Here is a 17,284-nt window from a genome sequence, read left to right on the forward strand (position 1 = left end):
ATAGCAAGTAGTTAAGTCCCCAAGTTACCCACAACTTGTCTGATTTAGCTACAAATCAGAGACTCCCATGACCCCCTCCTCAGGTTGAGTAATTTGCTAGAGTGGCTCACAGATCTCAGGGGAACACTTACTTAGGTTTACTAGTTTATGGAAAGGATGATAAATAGTAAGGATGAAGAGCCAGATGAAGAGATACACAGGGTGAGGTCTGGGGGGAGGGGATCCAAGTGCAGGAACTTCTGTCCTCGTCCTGTTGGGGTGCATCACCCTCCCAGTATGTGGAAGCTCTCCAAACCCCCTAACTACTGGGGTTTTATGGAGGTTTCCTCACGTAGACATGATCAGCTCACTCCAATTCCAGCCCCTCTTCCCCTCTGGAAGATGAGGGGTAGGGCTGAAAATTCTAAGCTTCTAATTATGGCTTGGTCTTTCTGGGGACCAGCCCCATCTGGGAGCCATCTGAGCACCCACCCTGAGGCACCTCACTAGAACAAAAGATGATCCAAGCGTTATCACTTAGGAATGTATAAGTGTTTCAAGAACCCTGTATCAGGGGTGGGGTCAAAGGCCAATTGTTGGAACAAAGGATGCTCCTAGTGTTATTACTTAGGAAATGACACAGGTTTCAGAAGCTCTGTGCCAGGAACTGAGGACAAACCAATATATTTTCTCAATCACCCCACAGTCCCCCACTCCAGTAACCCCTCATCATACAGGTATTCTGCTGTTCTCATGGCACTCCTCTGAAACCAGCTTTCTTACGGGTTTGCTGACCTGTCTAGTGGTACCCCCATCCCCTTCCAAAGCTAAGTTCTTTGTAGGCAGACACCTTGAATGTTTACACTCTGTCTCCCTCAGTGAAAGCAGTTTCTGAACAAGACAGGAACTCAACAAATATTTGAATAAATAGGTGCATGAAAGCTGTGTGCTCGGCACCTTATATTCATCTATTCCCTTGATGAACACGTCAATGACCCCACTTTATTAAAAAAATGTTTTGAGAAGAAACTCACCCAACTGCGTGCTGTTCAAAGTGAGAATACTGAAGCAAAATGAAAGGGAAATTGGGTAAACAGACCAGAAGGACAAGTGCTGGGAGAAGCTCTCTGTTTATATCCAGCATTAGAACAACACCTGTACAGTGTTATTTCTGACCGCTGCTTGTCGATGTCATGAATAATGGAGCCCCAGGTGGATCCAGAAACAGCAGTCCCGACCACAGCGTTTGTTGTGTTTTTTCTTGTTTTCGTAGTTTTCTTCAAAGCCACACCATCCAGTCGGAAAATCCACTGCCCCGGCTCCAGGACCCACTGCTGCACCTCTTCCCCATCAGGTCAGCTGTGTGTTTTCCTAAGTCAGGCCACTGAGGCCGAATTCGTCAACTCCGTGTCGGCCCACTGTAGCGCCTGCAACATTTCCCGCAACTTGGCGTGCATGCGGGCGAGCGCCACTCTGTTGAGGTTCCCCCACCCGTATTCATCCAACACACTCGGCAGGGAAAGGGTACTGCACGCGCTTCAGCTCTGTCAGCCCTGCCAAGTGCTGCAGCATGCTCATGATGCCCGAGGTGGAGATGACATTGTTGCAGAACACCAGAGAGCGGAGGCGGGAGCTGCAACCCAGGGCAGGCAGCAGGGCTCGGGGCTGGGCCTCCTTCAGCCAGCAGCTTCTCAAGTTCAGGTGCTGCAGAGTGCCGGACACCTCCCCCAGCAGAACCTCCAGGGGCCCAGGAACCATTTGGGACAGGTTATTACCACAGAGGACCAACTCCTTCAGGTGGGTGGCATGAACGCTCTGGGACAAGTAGGTGATGTCATTCTCAGTGAGCCTACATCCATTGATCACCAGCATCTCCAGCGGTTTTCGCAGGCCACTGTGGAGAGATGGACACTGTTTACTTCTTAGAAACTGGAGTCTAGCACTACATACATTTGGGAAAGATCCAGAAATCTGGCCTGAGAAATTTGCACTACGCCTACCTCAGTCTGGATGCAAATGGTGGGAGCCATCTTCTGTAGTGGTTAAGAACACAGAGCCTGGAGTGAAACATTTCCCCATTCCCCACAGGACCTCTCTGTTTTCAGAGTATGGTGTCAGGCACACCTCTTAGCCTCAGCTTCCTAACGAGCCACATCAACACAATTATTACTCATGCTCCATAAAGTGTCGTAAAATTAATGAAATTTAGATATAGCTCCTACACATGGTAAGGCCTAGGTTTTATTCCGTGGAAGATTCAGGAAGATGGTTCCCCATGCTTTTATTCACTCAAAGACCAGGCCCCAGGAGAACAGCTCCCTATTCCAGGGCTTGCCACAGAGAAGTCTGAGAGACATAAATGAGGGGAATGAATTCACCAGATCAGCTGAGCTTAGATGTTGTGGGGGCAGTTCCCTCTCTCAAACACCACCCTCACAACTTACCATACTTATTCACCTTCTCTACAGAAGCTCTAGGAAGACAAGACCCTGATTTTGTTCAGGGTTTCATATCCATTCTTAGCTGTCTGCTTGGCATGGACTAAGTGCATGAGTGAAATGAGTGAGTGAGTGAATGCGTGAGTGGATGAGATGCCAGTTTCAAATGTGCGTCCTTCTCTTCTCTAGCAGTGGAGAGCCAATGGCTGGCCCAGGACCCCTGCCTTGGAGTCTGGGTCCAGCAGTGACTCTGTGGACTTACAGAAGGGGAAGTCCAGACCTGTCTCTGCACCGACGCAGCAATTCCCAGACACCCATCCCGGGATCCTGGCCTCTGTACCTTCAGACGACTTGCCGCATACTCACCTCGGCATCTGGTCCGAGAGACAGCCAAAGATGAGATGGAGCTTCTGAAGGTGGCCCAGCAGACTTAGCAAAGAGAAACAGTCTGCAGGGAAATCCCAGGGTATGTCGTTCATGACGAGGTGGCCCAGACTGCTCATCTGCCCTACATGGGTGAAGAACTGGATGAGGTCCGACTGGAAGCAGAACCTACTCCTGTGATGAAGCCTCACCTCTTGGATGGTCTCCAGCTCCAGCATTCCCAGGATCTCTACGAGGCTGCGGAATGGCACCTGGTTGATGACCACGGTCCGACAGCGGAGGCGCAGACAGCCATGGCTCTTCTCGACTCTCTGCAGTATGTACGAGGAGAACCCCGACAAGTGGAAGAAGCCAAACAAACCACCAAGAGAAAAAGGTCTGTGTGGATTTCCACGGGTTCTTGGTGATGTGGAGGCTGTTCTCTGGAACTGGGCACAGCGGTTCTGCCTCCGGCTCTTCCAACATGTGCGTGATGACAAAGGGGGCGGGAGTAGTCTCAGAGCACTCCTCCCAGTTGGAGTGCTCAAAGTCATGGGTAAAACCCAGCACCTTCAGCTTCGATCTCCTGTGAGGAATGAGGAGGAGAGCAGAGACTGGGACTTTCCAGCCAGCAGAGCAGGGCTGGTAGGAGACCAGTAGCAGGAGACCCTGGGAAGGGGCCTCTGGGCCAGCCAGCAGCCCTGCCCACTGCCATCCACTATGACTTCGAAGGGCCCTCCTCAGTGCCCACCTTTCATACAGTGTGGGGATACCACCCAGGAACCTAGCCACACTCTTCACCACCTCAGCAGCATGATCAGCTCTGAACCACCCCAGGGCTCTCTTCTCAGAGGGACCCTGAGCAATGGCCTCAAGGCCTCACAATGATCGATGCTGTACCTGGTGGCACATGCTTGGGCCCCACGTCCCTGAATCCAGCTCCTGCTTCCTCAATTCACAGTGCCCCTACCAGCACCCCGTCTCTCCACTTACCTGGGGCATGCAGCATTGGTAGGAACCAATTCCAGCCCATCGAGGACAGCTTCCAACTTCTTGAGTTATTGACTGATCTCTTAACGATCCCAGACAGAGGCAGGGGAAGGGCCAGGCCTGCACCATTGCTGTCACAGTCTTTGTGTGTCCCCCATCAAAGGCTGCCGTGGACAATGCTGGGAAAAGGCCCACAGGGAGCTCCTCCAGGGCACAGACAGCTGAGTACTCATTATTCAGCAGGCTCTGTGCTGCAAGATCCAAGAGACTGGGAGGGTCTTGTCCGCTCATCTTCACTGACCTGGCACAAGGTAAGGGAAAATCCTGAGTGGATTTTCACAGACCTCAGCCTCCCTCTTTTGGGCCAGGACAACCCAGCCTCCACCACCCTTCTCAGCAGGAAGTGAGATCCCCGGAGGTCTCCCAGCCCTCCTTCCATCCTACAACTTCTAGTCCTAAATCTGCAGCTCACTCTCTCTCTGCTGGTGGCACCTGGTGTCCCTTACCCTGATCCCAGCTGGCTTAAAGAATAATTAGGGCTTTATCTCTGTTCCTTATTGTGCTTCAGAGAGCATAAATTGTTTCAAACTTAATTTCCTGAACTTTGCCCAAGATCATCCCCAGCTCCAAGGTGATTTTAAGGAGGACTGAACAACCCATCCCCTACCCTAGTCCAGTGTAAGAGCTCAGGTTCTGAGGTTTTGTTTGCCTTCTCTGGCAGGCAGGCCTTCTAAAACAGTAATGGAAACTTCCCACATGTTCAGATCTGGCCTCCTTCCTGCTCTATAGAGTGCATTCCTACTCACATTCCACCAGGCTTCAACGCAATTCAAAGACAAGAAAATTATTTTCAAAAAATCAAAAAGATGTAAATCTCCTCTTGTGGGCCTAGTAAAATTCTGCACAGACCGTCAAAAAAGACAAGAAAAAGGAAAATTAAAGCACCATCCCAAGTATAAGTAGATACAACAGTCCTAAATAAACTATTATTAAAGAGAACGAAGCAGTGTCTCATAACGAAGCAGAATCACAGAGCGTTTCTTCCAGGAACAAAAGGAGAGTGACACAGTAGAGAATCTACCCGTGCACTCTGATTACACTTGGAAGACTGAACACGAGTGCTCTGAGCTGCCACCCGAAAACCCAAATGAAGTAAAGGAAGAGCTAAAACCAGAAAGTCAGAGAGAAGGAGTTAGACATCCCTGCTCTTCAAGAAAAAGCCAAGTTTTGGTATCTGGAAAAAGGTGGATCAGGGGAACTAGTGTGCAGTCCACAGAAGCCAAAACCTAAGCCTGTGTGGACGGTGAAGTCAGAAATCAATTGCCAAACCTGCAAAGGCCTCAGGAGTGATGCCCACAAGCAGGGCCCAGGGCAAGGGCCAGAGAGCGTGGCCGGCCCTGTGGTACCGGAGGAGTCTCTACAAACACGGGCACTTCCCTCCACCACCAGCACAGCCAGCAGTCCACACCTGGGCCCAACCTTCCTCTGGGTCCCACCCTGACTCTGCTCTGCGGCTCCCTGGAGCAGCTCTCAGCTCTCATCCTACAGCCCGCTGCTCTCGTGTGTGCTAGAGCTGGTTCGGTCGATGATCATTCTAACCACCGAAACACTGGACTCTGACCCGCCTGAGCATTTTCCACCTATGTATGAGTGAGAAGGGGCACCTGCTCAGAACTGAGGCCCGGTAGGCAGCATGGAGCAGACAGGGCGGGAGAGGGAGCACCAGGCCCCTGTCACAATCCACCAATTGTTCTGACAGCAGAGCTCCTCTGAAGCAGCCAGGGCCCTGGCTGCAGAAGTGGCTGTGTCTGAAGCTTCCCCCTGGACTTCAGAAATGTCCCATTTCTCTGAAGGAACAGCCCCAGGGAAGCCGCATGCCTGCGACCCTCAGGGGCGTCTCTGCCCTTGCCCCTCCTTCATGCCCCTCTCACTCCGCCAAAGTCTGTCCCAATACCAAACTCTTCACGACGGATGTATAATCTACTGATACCTGCACAAGACACAGAGAAGAGGTTCCCCAAAACTCGGCAGTGAGAATTCCTCATACTTTCTGAGACAATCTCGCTTCCCCTCCCTCAGCCTGTTGCCTTCCTGCCAGATGCCTTCCTTAGGAGGAGCCATTCACACCTGCAGCTTCTCCCAACTGAAGCCCCTAAGCATCTCCCTGCTGCACACCTAAAGGATCCTCACCCACCTCCCTCCATGGTGGAGGGGCATGTCATAAGCACACATTCTACTTGTCACACTGATTTCTCAGGGCCTTCTCCTAGGTACCAATGCATCGTTTCCACTGCATCGGGATTTTCAGCCCAAGGCCCACGGGTATCAGCCCAGCAGGATATGATGAGCTAAGGCCTCTGGCTCCTTTACTTGCCCACAAAACCCAGGATCTATTGCTGGCCAACTCCTACCACGTGCACTGCCGGAATGCACTTCACCTGCTTGGGAAGCATTTCCTCCTCTGGGATTCCAGTGGCCTCTAATCCTAGGGGAGACTTAGAAGAGGCGGGCTAGTGAGGTAAAGGACAGTCTTGGCCACTGCAGCTGGTCTTGGGCTGCAATGGATACTCATCTTGTCTTCCCTGCATTATTCGTTGTAGGTTCCCTCAAGGTCCCCATCATCTCCGCTGTCCTTGCTGTGTGCCAGGTGGCCTGCCTCACACCTTGTCTCTGACGGCTCCGAACCTTGTCACTGTGCCTCTTGCAATGAGGGCTGCGGCACCTGTCTTTTTACTGTCACAATGGGGCAAGGGATACCTGGAGGCCACTAAATGGATCTCCTGGTTTAAAAGCAGCTCTATCCTCTCCTAATCTGGGTCAGTTACTCCCACCAAGATGGGGGCTCCTTTTTCTTACCAGCTGGGTGCTGGACACAAAGAGGATAAAGTGTTCAGCTCACAGCCCCAGCTTCTAACTCAATGGGACTCCTCTGCTTCACAATGAATGGCGGCCGAACCTAACCAACTTTATGACTTGGTGGGTTTGACAGAACTTACCTCATGACAAGCAGCTCTGGCCATGGGGTCATGTCATGTCTGATGGCCCTCTGCCAGGGCCCAGCAGCACTCCAGAACTGCTTTACAAAACACGCATGAGTCATCTCTGCAGACAGCACAGCCGGGCCCCAGACCCCTAGAAGGTACCTTTTCCTTTTTTTTTTTTTTTTTTTTTTTTTTAAAGATCATATTTATTTATTTGACAGAGAGAGACACAGCGAGAGAGGGAACATAAGCAGGGGGAGTGGGGGAGGGAGAAGCAGGCCTCCTGCCAAGCAGGGAGCCCGATGTGGGACTCGATCCCAGGATCCTGGGATCATGACCTGAGCGGAAGGCAGACGCTTAACGACTGAGCCACCCAGGCGCCCGAAGGTACCTTTTCCTACCACTGATACCCCTGGTCCCCTCAGATATGCGCAGTCTTGTGGCCCAAGCTCCAGGACTGCTCTCACTGCGCCCCAGATTTTGCTACTCTGCAGAGAATGTTCCTATTCTGGGATACGCTCAAAGTGGCAGTCTTTTCAGGCCCTGGGTGGCTCAGTCGGCTAAACAACTGACTTCAGCTCAGGTCATGATCTCAGGGTCCGGGGATCCAGCCTGTGTCAGGCTCCATGCTCAGTGGGGAGTCGGCTTCTCTCTCTGCCCCTCCCACTGCTCGTGCGCACATGCACACTCTCTAATTAATAAAATCTTTTAAAAAAAGTGGCAGTCTTTTGTGTCACCTGGTATACAGGCCAGAGAAGTGTTCTGAGATATGGAATATGTTGTCTCCAAAACCTGAAGAGTCCTACCAGGCATTGTGCTTCCTTCTTTGCCATAGAAGGTGCAAGTGGTGATAATTCATCTTTTCCTTTGGATGATATGACCCAGCATGTCCTTGACTGCTGGGGCATTCCAAATTGTTCTCGTGCGGCAGATCCCTGAATCTTCACAGGCGCTGTCTCTCCAACGATGCAGTGCATGCTTCTTACCAAGGCCTCCAACACGCCAGCCATTTCTCACTAATCTAGCTTGATTAGCATGCTGTCAGAATAGTGAATCGGTGCCATGTTCTGTGGATGCCCAGGTGGTAGGTGGTCCAGATCTCTCTAAACTATGACAGAGGGAGGAAGGGCACAATCCTGGGACAAAATTAAACGTATACTCTCGCCTGTTCCATATGAATGCAAACGGTATCTGATAGGGATAGAAAGGAACACATTTGCCAATTAATGTTTGTACACCATATACCCGAGACTTCATTAATCTGGCTCGAGCAAAGCAAGCTGCATCTGTCATAGCAGCTTTGGCTGGGGCTACTATCGGGGTGAGTTTACAGAAATCCTGGCCAACCTCCAGGATGAACCTGGTTTCTGGAGGGGTAGACCGCTGAATTAAATGGAAATATGACAAGGTCCACCACTCTAGTCCTCTGCATCCTTAAGAGTGACAATATTATCTGTAATTCCTCCTACCATGTGATACTGTTTCATATTTACTATCTTGACCAGGGACGGAAACAGGTACAGAGGCCTCCACTTGGCCTCTCCCGTCATGATAGTTCTTATCCCACAGATGAAGACCCAGTGTGGGTACTGCATTGACTTCCAAATATTTTATTCCAATTACACATTTGCAAACCGGGCAATGACACACACAGGGTTACCATTGTGAGCTGGATCCTGACCCGGGATTCTATTTATTATCTGGCTCCCCGTAGGCCCCCCAATTCTAACAGTGGGCTACACTTATGTTTTGTAAGTCCAGATATTAATGTCAACTCTGACCCTATACCCAACGATATTCAATTTGTTTATATATCGCCCTTTCCCCGATCCACTCCTCAAATTGCTTGTATATTCCAGTCCCCCTTGTTTACATTTACCCATGTGTGGTAGGCAGCGCCCAAAATGGCCACAATGATTCTTGCCTCCTGCTATCCATTCACGCCTTTGTGAAGTCCCCTGCTGCACTGAATAAGGCAGACCTGTGATAATCTGTGGAAATTACAGTGTGTGACTTCCAAAGTTAGGCCATAAAAGGCACTGTAACTTCCACTGTGCTTCTCTTTGGATCACTTGCTTTCATGTCACAGAGACACACAAGCGGCCTTATGGAAAGGTCCATGTGGCAAGTATGAGGCCTCTTGTCAAAAACTGACCGGGCATGTGAGGGAGCTGCCTTGGAAGTGGGTACGCCAGGCCCAACTGAAACTTCAAATGACTGCAGCCCCAGCCCAGGTCTTGCTTGCATCCTCAGAGACACCAATGAACCAGCACCATCCAGCTAAGCCACAACCAAATTCTTGGCCACAGAAACCATGTGAGATAAGAGCAAAAAGAACTGGGCGCCTGGGTGGCTCAGTTGGTTAAGCGACTGCCTTCGGCTCAGGTCATGATCCTGGAGTCCCAGGATCGAGTCCCGCATCGGGCTCCCTGCTCAGCAGGGAGTCTGCTTCTCCCTCTGACCCTCCTCCCTCTCATGTTCTCTGTCTCTCATTCTCTCTCTCTCAAATAAATAAAATCTTTATAAAAAAAGAGCAAAAAGAACCAGTTAGGCTGCGAAGTTTTGGGCTAACTTATTCCACAGCAACAGGTAACTGAGACACTGAGTAAATGTGGGTAAATTCCTTTGAGAAAATTTGAGTCCCCTTGCATAGAGTTACATGGTCCTTCCTTCTGGGGACCTGGCCTCTTCTTCAACCAGATGGTTTCAGGCCTAAAAACTGACTCGGGTCTAGAACGTGGCAAGGGATCATGCCTTTGTATTGGGCTGACTGCCCTCAGCCTCCTAACCATCCAGACTTGAGTTCTTTTGATAGTAAGACTATTACTCTTGGTGGCTGCCCTTCCATTCTGCACCTCAGGACACTGTGTTCTTTAAATCATTTCTGTAACTCTTTGTGGGTCAGATGCCTTGGCTGCCACTCCAACATCATGCTCACAGTCAACGGGGTAAACCTGGCTTCTGATGGTTAGCTGCCACCGCCTGACTTTAACTGTTTCAGGGTACTACCATCTCTGTTTCTGTGAGTGAGTCTCTCTCTGTGACAGCCCCTCTTACTGTTTGTCAGCACTGGCCTACACAGGTACACCACCACTGAACTGTTTAATGACGCTGCTGCCCCTCATCAGCATATTCCTAGAGCCTTGGTAAATGGCGTGTTCGCCAGGGCTTCCTGTGGAATAGACCCATTTGCTAGGGTTTTCTGGCCTTACACAGTAAGCACAGCTATACCAGCGTGACAATTTCCCTGACTGTGCTAGCCCAGACTTCAGCTGCCACCTGTCAGCAGTCCTGAAACTGCAACCTCACTGAGCACCGGCCATTGCTTTCTTTCATGCTCCGGGAATCCATCCTAATAGCAAGTTGACACAGTCTCCTGGGGTCCCTGAGAGGATGTTAAATCTTCTATCTCAGAAAAATACTCCCAAATCTATAAATTCACCTTACCCAATCTTAACCCCCCCTCCCCTTTATCAAGCACCCATAATCCAGTCCCAAACATAGTCCTCAAGCTGGTACATGCTGGTTAGGTCTTTCAGCTTCTTTAGGGTCTGGTACCTTTATCTCCCTTCTCAGCCTAAGCACATCTCCTGCTGTTAGGCTGGGACACAGCCCTAGCTACACGCCAGGAGGGAAACTGGGGAAGGGAGCAAGAAAAGCGTATTTTGTCGTAGTGAAAGATGCCCCTGCAATGTATTCAAATAAAAGGTTTTAGGATTTTTGTTGTTGTTGTTGTTGTTTTAAGTAGGCTCCACACCCAGCATAGGGACCGACCTCACCACCCTGAGATCAAGACCTGAGTGGAGATAGAATGGGACACTTAACCAACTGAGCCACCCAGGCGCCTCAAGATTTTGGGTTTTTTTTTTTTAAAGATTTTATTTTATTTATTTGACAGAGACAGTGAAAGAGAGAACACAAGCAAGGGAAGTGGGAGAGGGAGAAGCAGGGCTCCTGCAGAGCAGGGAGCCCTGATGTGGGGCTTGATCCCAGGACCCTGGGACCATGACCTGAGCCGAAGGCAGACGCTTAACGACTGAGCCATCCAGGTGCCCCAAGATTTTGGTTTTTAATAGGGTGGGTTGGCCCACTCCTGCGGGCTCAGAGGCTTAAGGAGAATTTCAGATCACAGGGCCTTATTGCAGATAACTCTCTCAACATGCCAGGGTGCCATTCTTTCCCAACCAGGATGACTTTGGTATAGCAGACCTGCGGTGGCTGGGAGTTCAACCCTCTTTGGAACTCCACTTCCCTGAAGATTAAGTCCCAGCCAGACCCTTGGCTTTTCTCCCCTGAACCCCCCACCCCCACCAAGATGAAGGCCTCTTTGTTTGCTACCAAGGAGATCCTGAAGGTGGCTTTCAATTGCCAGTTGGCTCTCTGCCTTTATCCTTTACTACGGTGTCAACCCAGCCTAGCACTAGCCATTCAATCCCATCGTTCTCATTACTAATTCGTCATGCTTTCCAAAATGCGTCACCTACTGAGCTCGCTAGTGCACTCCCTTCCATGCGCATACTATCCCAATTCCCCACCAGCTGAAGCTCTAACTGTGGGGCCACCATCCTGTGCCTGGGCTACCTGAGCTCCACTCCCTGCCACCAGTGATGGCTGTCGATGCCAGCAGGCGGTGTGCTGCATCTGGAGGCAGGGCATGGCGGGCTGTCAGGGTCAGCCCATCCTTGTAGGGCCTTGTAGGTGCGGGCAACGCTGGGAATCGGGCCTATCATGTGCCCTCTGTCCCACCGCGTTGGTGGCTGCCTCCCAAGGAGGGCACCACCTGCGGTCTTTGGTCAAGGGTAACACGCAGCGCAGGTGGTTACAGCAAGAAAGAACGGCTACCTTGGCCCTGGGATAAGAAGTCTGCACCCACCTGGACGTCCGCCCATTTGGCTTTCCTCTGGAACTTCTCCGTACCCCCCATCAAGCAAAGCAGACAGGGCGCGCCCCGCATCGCGCACGCCCACCTGAACCGCAGGTGAGCGCCGGACCCCGGGGCCCAGGCAGCTTCACATCCCGGCGTCCTGAGGCCTCGGTGCGGGAGCCCTGAGCTCCTGTTCCACATTTTAAGGACCCAGGCGACCCCAAAGCCTACGAGGCAACTGAGGAGGCCGACCTGGGGAATGAAAGTCGTCCGACACAAAGAGCCCAAAACGGAAGACTCAAAGCTTGACTGCAGCGCCTCGAAACTTCCTAAGGCGCGGGCGTCTTCCTGGGTCACGTGGGGCGAGGGCGGGGAAGGGCTGGGAGCCTCTCGCAGGTCCCGCGGGCAGGGCCTTCTCCCCCTCACGTTGGATCACGTGAGAAGCAGGGCTGACCAGCTCCCCACCCCTTCTGCGGGTCACGTGGGCGGGGAGGGGCCTGCCTCCTACCAAGGGAAGCTTGGGAGGAGGGGCGGGGCCTGCTCCCCTAAAGGCATCTTGGGTGGCTGGGCGGGGCCTGAGCGCCTCACACTGGTCACGTGTTCCTCCCCGGGGATCACGTGGGAGGTGGTTAGGGCCTGCTCCGCTCGCACCAGTCGCCTGGGTGGCGAGTGTGCTGGGAAGGACAGAGAGGCACCCACCCGGACTGCAGTGTGCGGGTCATAGCGCCCATATGGGCTTGAAAACCTGGAGGGCTGAGTGAGATCGGGTCTGCAAACTGGGCGTCCAGGCTCTGGTGCTGGCCTACAGCCAGCCCAGACCTGTTGGGAGAGACTGAGGAGGGGGCATGGAGGACCCCGGAGACATCTGGACCCTGGGAGGGTGCCTCTGGGAACTGGGCAGAACGAGCTTCCGAACCTTAGAAAAGGGTTTTTGCGCACAGAAGTCCCAGCACTTGGCGTAAGGATTAAGGCTGGAAGGCGGCCCTGCCTCAGTGAGCAGCTTGAAGACCCCCATCTTTTACCTTGTATTTTGGTTTCCCAGTGGAGTCACTAGGGGTCTGCAGCAGGCCTGCTCTGAACCGGATTTTGTAGAGAGAGCAGGTTCTCAACCTTCTACTAAGGCATCAGGAGCCTGAAAGAAGTAACTACCTCTTAATAGACGTTTGCCCTGTGCCAGGCACCCCGTTAAGGGCTTGCTGTACCTTATTTCCCCCCAAGAATCCTGCTGGAGGTTCCACACACACCCTTCCTTTTCTCATGTCTAACCCATATAGTTTTCTCCTACTGGAACATTCTTCTTAACTTCATTAAGGATATTGTTTTATATATATATATATATATTGTTCATTCCAAAACCCTGAATGTAGACCATTCATGTATGCTTCCTAGAATAAATATTTTGTAGGTAGTGCCTCTGGTGCATTCTATGATGATTCTGCACTAAATAAGACTGCTTCAAAATAGAACAGGGGCTTGGACATAGGGGTGCACTGATCCACCCTATGGTGATTTATTGAGAATCATGTGTACACCGTGTGCCTTTCTGGGCATCCTTAATAGTGTGGTCAACAGGATAGGTTAAAAAAGAATCACTCTCTCATTCATTCCTTCATTCATTTCTGTGAAGAAGATGCTTTCCTTTTCTCCCACCCAGCTGTGGCCTTGGCAGCACAAGGATCTGGGCTTGAGGCAGGACTGCAGTCAGGGATCAGAGAGCAGATTAGCAGGGAGGCCACTCCCTCACCCCCAGTGGGAGAGAAAAGGCAGTGGAGGCACCTTCACCTCCATCTTGAGTTCTCAGACATGTGCTTCCCTCCTCTCAGCATCTAGAATTAGGTTGCATAGACTCTGCTGCTCATAGGATCAGGGACCAGAATCAGGACACTCCTTACTGCCCTGGCTGCTTTTTTGTGGGTCTGGGTGTCTATGTTAGAACCATCACCCCTGGGTTTTGTCTTGGTTTCTTGCTGGCCTTAGAGGTTCTGAATCACTGTGTTTCACCTTGGGCGAAGTTATAGAAGGACCCTTCTTGAGTACCTGTCCTGCTCTTTGCACCCAAGAGATGTTCCTTCCATGGGCATCCTCGTGGTAACCTTCGAGAGAGCAGCTTCATGGTAACCTCTTGTAAACCACACAACCTCAACTAAAATCATTTGCAGCAGTTGAGGCTGAGCACCCTCCTCTGATCTTAGTTCTTACCCAGGACTCCCTCTCCTCCACCAAAATAAATCCAACTTCAAAAGTCTGCAGGTATAATGTATATTGTCTTCACAGGGGACAGAGGTGGAGGTTCCCAGGGTAATGGCAGTGAAACCTCCCACTTTCCATGAGTCAATCTCTCCTTCCCTCCCCCAGCCTGTCATCCCGGACATGCTCCTTTATTAGCAGAAGGCATTCACACCTCTAGCTTCTCTCAGTAGAAACTCCAAATTAGGGATGCCTGGGTGGCTCAGTCTGTTAAGGAATACCTTCGGCTCAGGTCATGATCCCAGGGTCCTGGGATCAAGTCCCACATCGGGCTCCCTGCTTGGCCGGCAGTCTGCTTCTCCCTCTGCTGCTGCTGTGTGTGTGTGTGTGTGTGTGTGTGAAATACATAAATAAAATCTTTTGGGGAAAAAAACTCCAAATGACCTCCCTGCTCAGCACCAGCAGGAGCCCCTCAGATCCCCCCTCTCCGGTTGAGGTGGGTGTTGTAGGTAGCATGCATTTTACCCACCACACTGATTTTCTCAGGACCTTAAGTTCCAATGCAGCTTTTCCTCCCACTTTCTGGCCCAAAGCCTATGGGTCTCTGCCCAGCAAGATCTGGAGGGCAGGGAGAACTAAGGTCTTTGATTTCCCCTGGACTCATCAAATTTCAGGCACTTTTCCTAATCCAGGTGTCTTGGGGTTTGGGGCACCAACTGTGTCATGAACTTGGCACAGGATCAAGGTCAGGGAGCTCCTGATGGAAAAGAGGCTTCAAGTAGACATTTGGTATATAAGGCAAAAAAAAAAAGTGCCTGAAAACCAGTGGGGAAAAAGATGATTTGTTGATGCTATTATTAAAATTGGTTCTCCATAGGGAGAAAAATTATGGTGGGCTCTGTACCACACAGCATTAAGAAAGAAACCCAAGTGGGATTAAAATAAAACTATAAAGATAATGAGTAATCTGCAGGAGAACGTTTTTTTCTGGAACCTGGAGGTGCTGCTTGAGCATGGCACTAAGCAGAGGGGAAGGAAATCAGTGAATATCAAACTAAAATTTTCTATTCAAAAAAATAAAAGAGACAACTGTAAATGCTGGATTATAAACTGGGACAAGATATTTACAAGGCAGGTGATTAAGTTCTGGGAAATGAGAAAACCACCAATCAAGAGAAGGAAAAGGGGTCTCATGGAAATATACACAGACATATACATGGGTAGCTCCCAGAAGGTTAAGAGGTAAAGGCCAAATGCACACCTTCATGGTAATAACAATGCTGAAAATTAGAGAAAAAAAAATCTATGAAAGTGGCAGACATTAGGAAGACCTGATGATGTAGGTGGCGATAGAATGATGTGCAACATTCTGGGAGCAATCCGTCAGTATGAGTGAAACGAGTTGTCCCCCCATTTCTTCTAGTTGGCAGCTTCTCTCTCATGTGGGGCTCTGCTGGGTATGTTCCCTGCCCCTCCCTTCCCCTGTTTTGTGGGGAGATGTGAGGTGCATGTGACCGCAGAGTTGGTCAGTCTCCAGGGCAGCAAGAATCACAGCAGAATCACTGAGGAGCTTTAGACATTATGAAAGCCTGAGCCCACCCTCGGTGGTTCTTATTCTTTGGTTTGGGAGGAGTTCAGAGAACAGAATGACTTCTGGAAATGCTTTCCTGAAGTTTAGCCTACAGACAAGTGCACGAAACACAAGTGTACAGCTTGATGAGCTCTCACCAAGGGAACTCTCCTGTGTGACTAACACCCAGATAAAGAATTAGAACATGACCACTGCTCCATTTCTTAGGCAACAGATTTTTAAAAGAACCCCCCAGGTGGTTCTAACAAGCAGTAAGTACGATTTGCAGAAGTATCACACAGGGCAGGCGTTTCCAAACTTTGTGGCATCTTGGAATCACTGGGGAACTTTAAAAAACATTGATGCCTGGCTTCAACCCCCAGATGTTCTGGTTTAGTAGGTATGGGTGAGACCCAGTCATCCAGGTAATGGAGTGCTATGCAGCCATAAACAGAGAGATCTCTACATGTACTGTAGAGTAAAAAAAAAAAAAGTGACAGATTGGGCACTGCGTAACAATAACACTGATGCAAATTTAAAATACTCATAAAACCATGGTCGCCTGGGTGGCTCAGTCGGTTAAGCGTCTGCCTTCGGCTCAGGTCATGATCCCAGAGTCCTGCAATCGAGTCCCACATCAGGCTCCCGGCTCAGTGGAGAGCCTGCTTCTCCCTCTGACCCTCTCCCCTCTCTCATGCTGTTTCTCTCTCTCTCAAATAAATAAATAAAATCTTAAAAAAAAATAAAATAAAATACTTATAAAACCAGTATCATTTTCCTTTTTTAGAGAGAGGGAGAGACCCCACTCGAGCAGGGGTGGAGGGGCAGAGGGAGAGAGAGAATCTTAAGCTCCAACTCAGGGCTCGATCTCATAACTCTGAGATCATGACCTGAGCCAAAATCAAGAGTCGGATGCTTAACCAACTGAGCCACCCAGGTGCCCCTTTTTTCTTAAGATATATATGTGAGCAAGAGAAAGGTAGCTAGCTCCTGACAGCTGGGAGCCTGGCTGGTCCTATCAGCCAGGTCTTGGGCTACTGGGAGTTGGCCTGGCCCCCCAGCTCCCGTGAACATAAACAATTTCACAGAACACCAGCCTCAGACATGGCCAGTGATGGATCAAGACAAAACAAGACCATGCCACAGTCATATCTGAACACAGACAAAACATGAGCTGTTGTTCAAACCACAAATGACCAAATACCCCCCACCTTGGGTGGCTCCTATGAGTGACTGCTGCTTCTTGACTGGCTACAGCTTCGTACCTGTTCTACGCTCCTCCTCTTAGGTTAGAATTAGGACACTCTTCAATGATAGAATCACCCTGCCTGGGCGCCTGGGTGGCTCAGATGGTTAAGCGTCTGCCTTCGGCTCAGGTCATGATCCCAGGGTGCTGGGATCGAGTCCCACATCGGGCTCCCCGCTCAGTGGGGAGCCTGCTTCTCCCTCTGACCCTCTCCCCTCTCATGCTGTTTCTCTCTCGCTCGCTCTCTAAAAAATAAATAAAATCTTTAAAAAAAAAAAAAGAACCACCCTGCCTTCCTGACAGCGTCCAGCCACCCAGCAAAGCCCTGCTCCCTTGAATCCTCTCCAAAATTCCCCAAAGCAAACCCAAATCCTAGAATTCTTTCCTAACACCCTCTTACTGAGCCACCCCACCGCTTCCCAGGATATCCAGTATCCGACATTGCAACAAGTCCATAAATCCAACCCTGTCTGGCTACAGGTGTATCCTGGAGGCCTTTGTCTGGAGAACATTGACAAGTACACAGGATCACAAATCTAACTGTATTGAAGCACAATTATCAGGATATTAGAATGAACAAATCTATGAGATTGTAGCAGCCCTTCTAATCTACTAACCACCAGAATTTAACTGTGGTGATAAGTGTAAACTATGTTTGGAAGTTGG

The sequence above is a fragment of the Mirounga angustirostris genome, unplaced genomic scaffold, assembly GCF_029215605.1.
Source record: "Mirounga angustirostris isolate CCGP_5_RB_7025 unplaced genomic scaffold, mMirAng1.0.hap1 SCAF_14, whole genome shotgun sequence".
In the NCBI taxonomy this organism is placed as follows: Eukaryota; Metazoa; Chordata; class Mammalia; order Carnivora; family Phocidae; genus Mirounga; species Mirounga angustirostris.